This window comes from Clytia hemisphaerica, unplaced genomic scaffold (assembly GCF_902728285.1).
Source record: "Clytia hemisphaerica strain Z4C2 unplaced genomic scaffold, Clytia hemisphaerica genome assembly, whole genome shotgun sequence".
NCBI lineage: Eukaryota > Metazoa > Cnidaria > Hydrozoa > Leptothecata > Clytiidae > Clytia > Clytia hemisphaerica.
The window spans coordinates 1,156,555-1,163,053 of record NW_027103510.1 but is presented as its reverse complement, the minus strand read 5'-3'; positions in this window follow the sequence as shown (position 1 = coordinate 1,163,053).

Sequence of the window (6,499 nt, the reverse complement as noted above, 5' to 3'; positions counted from 1 at the left end):
TTTTGGGAAGAAGCAATGTTTTTGGTTGTTTTTGATGGGAAATGGTAAGAAACTTAAGTTTACAAGTGTCATTTAGTTTTTGCTGGCTTATAGAATGGCAGGATCCTGGATGGTTTCCCTAACTGAACGAGGACGCGAAATGAAGATATTTGTGATTGCCGCCTAACCTAAAATCAATTTGTGAGTGAGCCCTAACTCAAATCAAATGACTTTGGAGGTTCGGTGAAAATTGCCGTCCCATGATTTATCAGATAGTCCCAAGTTAGAGCAGTTGACGGTAGTCATTTAACTTTATTTGTTTCAATCCTTGATGCTAAGGGACGAATTTTTTCTTATCTTTAGTTCTCAAACGAAAGCAAGAATTTTAAGTTTTTCTTCTATTTCTTCATATGTTCGCCAATCCAGGAGTTTTCATTACAGGCAACAGGAAAACTGCACGAAACCCGCTCAATTGAAGGACTTCCCTAACTGTTTTATTGGTTTCTTTTGTTGATTTCTTGTGTGATCAATGATGACTTGCGCAATTTCTTGAAATGAAAACACACAGATTTTACCAAGCTAACTGGTGGTCACTTCACCTTTGATTATAATCGATCATTATCGATTACTTTGATCACAATCAAACTTTCGATTGATACCGTCTGGGCTAAAGAATTTGCCAGCCGCCCAAGCCTGCCAGTATAGACTTAAACTCGTATATCAAGATTACGGGATTTCGAGTGCGGGCCGATTTTCAGAAGTTTCAGTTTCGATTTCAAGCAAACATCTTAGCAACGAAGTGCTCGCCCATAGTTACGGTGGTTTGTGCAAAATTCCAAACATAGAAACAAATTTTAAACCACTTTATCGAAAAGGAAATAAGAAAACACAACTTTTGTATGTTTCATTTTTTTGCACTTTTATTTATAATTCAAGATATTCTGCTTTGTTTATTTCTACAGCAGCGACAGAAATACTAGAAAGACTTGAGTGCTCAGCTGACACATGCGAGAAGGGGATGTGGATGAGTGATTTTTCGATTGGAATGTGTAATTATATACACGTGTCGCATGCATGCAGTAATTAATAAAAACTAATTTAGCCAAAATCAAACTGTCGGCAAACATAACGACAAATGTAACGTCAACAAGTTACTGATGCAGTAGGTATAGTGTGGATAGGCCTATCTTTTCACAATGTTTATGGTTTTTTCTCTTCTCTGTTGAATATTTACAAAAATGTTAAAAATGTGGGAAACGATTGTCTTAACGTCACTTTCGTTATCTCATCGTTGTCTATCGTGTTTGCAAGAAGAATAAAGTTCTGCTACAAAAAATGGGAACTGAATCTGGTACGAATTTTTAACCCTTTTTTGTATGGTGGCCCAAAATGGCCTAATGTATCATAGGTCTCGGATAAAATTTGTGATAACGGTACAACATATTTAAGAATTTTAACCGTTTTGATGTATCATAATACCCCTGTCTCACAGCCCCGGTGGAACTTTTTACCACAGCGAAGACAAATATTTCTATGGAAATCTCAATGGGGAAAGAAATTATATTGTTTCAAGCGTAAAAAATGCATTTGGATTGGGATGAATTTCGAATGGGGATGAGATAAAATTTGATTTCCCAGTTGGGCTGAATTGAGGTATTTTTTCCACTGGGAACGAAATTTTGGACGAATTTTCCAGTTGGGCTGAGGTCCAACCGGGTCTGTGGCACAGGAGTGTATAATATTTCGCCTTTTCTCTAACCTCTGAAGTTATTGGCATATCCTCTCTCTCATACATAATTTACATCGAGTGCGTAAAAAAACTTCACAAAGGTGACTGAACAAAATTGTCCTGGACCGGTAAAGAGATTGAATCTAGCAATTCCTTTTACGTCGGCACTTATTACACCACAGCCTAATTTTGGGCGTACGCCAATTAGGGCCGTTAATAACGCCAAAATTTGTAAAAATGGCTACTTGTGCTTCAAATTAGCCAACAATGACTACAAAATTTACATTAGTGAACCTGTCGAAAATTCCATCGAAAATCACTGATTTTCAAATATATTAAATATTTCACTGAAGTTTTAAATATGGATTAAAACAAATGGAAAATTTCTTCGAATCATACCTAAAATCCTTTAAATTAAGAAATAATAATACAAATTAACGCCGGTTTTAGGTTGAAATTCCAAAATCTTTGCCTTTTTAACGCTGGTTTTTTAACGCCGGCCTTTATTACATCACGAGCCCAAAAATAACGTCAGTAAAGGACCGGTGTAAAAAGGGCCGATAAGGTATTCGAGTTATGGAGACTAAAACAAACTGAAATATATTTTCAGTTGGCCAAAAAGAGCCAGCAGATGATAAAAAGATATGAAAAGTGTTTAAATTGATTGCCCGGTGGGGTGGATTGTCCGTATGAGCGTATCTAAGATCAGACATAAGGACATACTCCCTACTCATAGACCCATTGGGACCCCTTTTCCAACTTGAAAAATTTGCCAAAATGTTGTCCCAGTAAAACATTTTACTCGTGTCCCCACTGAAATTAACCAGAGAAGTGATTCCTCGCTGCAAAATATTGTGCTTTCTTTATCCCCGCCAAATTTCCTGGCTTGAAGACAATAAGAATTTTGATCAACATCGGGGTTTAGTCCGTCATTTTTACCCCAGCTGTTTGAAAAAATCCCACCGGGTCTGTGAGAAAGAAAAGTACTAATGGATAAGCAATGAATATTCATTGGCGATGACCTTTCATTTTTCACCCCCCCCCCCCAGAAGCGTAGACAAGAAGGGCGCAAAATTTGTGTCAAGGTTATTTGTGTCTTTTGTACTTGACGTTGTCAGCCTGTTAAAAAGTAACTATCATTCTCTGTGCTATAATTTCATTACTTTTACTCCAAGACTGGTAGCTTTTATGTGGCACTGAGACAGGGGTATATTTAGAATAAGAGCCTTTTTAGACTAATTATCGTAAAATCTAAATCCACTAAAAACAGACCTTTATGTTCTTTTATGTCCCTTTCCTAACGGGCTAATAAACGACTCGGACTTTTTGAGACAGGGACGTTCCCCTCGCACAAATGAAACATGTATAACAACGTTCCATTTTTTTTCAGAATATTGCTTGACTTAAAGATGAAGGGCCCAATGAACCGTCCGTGACAGACAAATATTATCGTCAAGCTATGAAGTAAAAATTGATGGTAGTGTTACCTAATTGTAATTTATCGAAAGTGTACGTAAGGTAAAAATGCTAAAAGAATAAAAGTTTATCTGGCTAAAAAATATAAAAGCCATGGATCATTTTACAATTAGAAATATCTTTGTCTTCTTTTCGTTTTTCTTATAGCGCCGGACCAGATTTCTAGATAGAGATAAATACAATATATAGAGTCCCTCTAAAAGCACCCCGTGCTCATCACAGTACAGCCCCACTGGAAAATTTAATCTTCATTTGAAATTTAATAGATTTATATCCCCTATTGGGATTTCGATAGAAATTTGTCCCGAATCCCCACTTCCACCGAGGGCTGTGAGACAGGGTGCTCAAAAGTACATATATCGTAGAAGAAAAAAAACTATGACGTATAGCGAATAGGCCACAGGGTGAGGTATAAAATTGAATGGGGATTAAACATGTTTCTCGTTTTGATGGCAGTATAACTTTGACAGTCTCAAAGTATAGTGAAATTTCGTCCGGATCTCGTATTCATGTAATTTCCTCTTCATCACGAAACTAATTGAATTTGAAAGAAGATATGACTCTTACCCCCGATAAAGACGACGTGCTCATGTCCAATCAATCTGAAACAAATACATTATAGGAAAAAAAAATTAGAAAAAGATTGAGGTATCCCAAAATCCCAAAGTTCAAATTCAACCCGGAAGCAAATTCAATTCGGCTAAATTTTAGGCCAAAATTAATTCTCGCTAAAATTAATCAAAATCTTTGAAATCAACTCATCTGAACCCGGCTTTATTTCCCCACAATATATCGCAACTAAGAAGTAACGCTTTTACACCGTATATCTAACTTTACAATCGAACGTTACATGAACGTTTTGGCTGTTTATGTTTATGTCAGCTGAGGTGCTGCAGGGGTGAAACAACGGGATGGTGCCTGTCCTTAAAAAACGCCTTTTCGCTACTTATTCATTTAAGATTGCACTCAAATGCATTTAGTCGATTTAGTATTCTCAAAGGTATTTCAATACGACACTTTTTACGAGGAAGATGTTTATCTATTACAAAACTTACGTCACAATCACGGAGCGCTGACTTTTAGTTTTAATGACTTGCTCTCATTCGTTTGTAGTAAAAAGAAAGTCGTTATTGTGAACTTCTAACATGCTTTAAATGGGGGTATTTGCACTGACTGCCATTTGCCCAAATGATCCTCGTTTTTTAAACAATGAGAAAGTTGTGCTCCAAAACTATCATGAATAAAATAATCGATCAGGACAAAAGAATCTATTTTCTGACTACACTATAAGAAAATCTGCAATCAATTATCAAAAATCAACCAATCCACGATGTAAATAAAAATCCACCACAACGATTTCACACAAGCACAAATTGATAAAGACAAACTACGGTATTAAGCATCTATCTACATCTTGATTGGTGTGTCGATGTGTCGACAAGGACGACTTCTCAATAACCGGCGAACATTTGTCGTTCACAGAGATTACGTCATAAACTCGATGGTCTCTTGAGACGAAACAGTGATTGACTTCAATCATCTCATTTTCCGTAGCGTTTTCAATCAACTCGTGGAGCGATTTTGTTGTTCGTTCGTAGTTGGTGTCTGAAGAGAGAGAAAAGAAGTTGGTATAGCTTTGTCTCTAATCCCGATATAGGAGTTTAAGCTTAGACTGCCTGCATATGCCCAATTTTCTTTTGCCAGCCTATCGAAAACAAAGCAAAACCCCTGAATGATTTTTTTTACCTTGTGAGCTTTATTCTCCTCTTCTCCTGAAATTTTGAGTTAGGTTCACTGATAAGCTCAGTGGTTGGTTTTGTTTTTGTTGACTCTGCAGTCTGGGCAGTGGTAACGTAACTCCGCCTTCCTAGCTCGATGGACTTGCACCGATTTCCAGACAGTGGAAAAAAAAAAAAAAAAAAAAAAAAATAGCAACGGTTAAAGATGGCGGAAGGTCACGCAGCGAAGAAGATCAGAATCCGGTAAACAGAAATCTACGAAGGTAGGTGGTGTTACTTCTGGACTAACGGAAAGAAGATCTATTTAAAAGTATCGTGTTCCATCCAAGTCAACGCCGTATCAAAAGTAATTTGCTATACAAGAAATTTTTCTGTCAAGAAGGTCGAGGTGCTAGACAGGGTCGAAAAATCCCGAAGAAAAGACTACTGCAGTCAAGGTAGCCGGAGCGTGAGGGCGAACAAGTGCCTCGAAGAAAAGACGCCTGTAGTCAAGGGTGCAGAAGATCAGTTGAAATAGACTGATTGGCTCGAATATATAGCCAGAAGAAAAATCCTCTGCAGCCAGGAGGTAGACGCGTCTCGCCGAACGAGTGAAGAGTCTAGGTTACACCTTATTGACCTTTTAAAAGCCCCCCACTGCCAACGAGATCATGGCAGATGGATGCGCAAAAGATGAGTTAAGAATTTCCAACTCTCCTGAAGAAGAAAATTTGACTTTACTTACACGAAATCGAGTAAACCAATGTTCACCTTCAACACGATCAAGAAGGGAGAATCATTTCTTCATCTAAAACCATACAAACAGCAGATAAGGGGAACTCCAACAAATGAGCTGAAAGTCGCTATTCCTGATTCGCAATCAGTACAAGAAAAGGGGTTTCAATGTCGACATTGCACAAGAAGCTTTTCTTCCAAAACTGGTCGAGCAAATCATGAAAATGCCCATGCACGAAAGAATCGAGAAGAATCTCCTGCAATGCAAAATTCAACCGTGAAGAAAGTGACGTCACAACCTCATGCGAATCCCGTGCCACACCCACAACCTCAAATAAACCATATATGGGGAAACCACGCCAAGGAAGACATCTATCAAATATTCCGAGCCATGTATAGTGAAATCGTGCTTTGGAGACGAAACATCTTTCTCGTCACGAGTGGTGCAAATGGAAAGAGGTTTGTCGGCGAAACAACCAAATGGCTGCAGCGATGGGTCGATGATTCCGAGTCGTACAAGAATATTGCCCTCACCATCGTAATGGTCATGCCCGCACTGCTTCTCCAGAAACCCAGCTACAAATCAACCGCTAAGCAACACAGTTTATGTCTGGAAAGAAGATTTCGGTTATGGGACGAGGGTGATTTTGACGCACTAATGAGAGAGTCACGAACGATCCAAAAAGCTCTCAAGATGTTTCCCAGCAAACAACGTGACGCACAATTTTCAAAGACATTCGCAAAACTCGTTTTCATGGGCAAAATCAACGCTGCTCTGAAAATGCTCGATAAACAAGAAGGAGGTGGTGTGCTTAACCTATCGAAAGATGTAATCGACAGCTTGAAATCAAAACACCCAGAA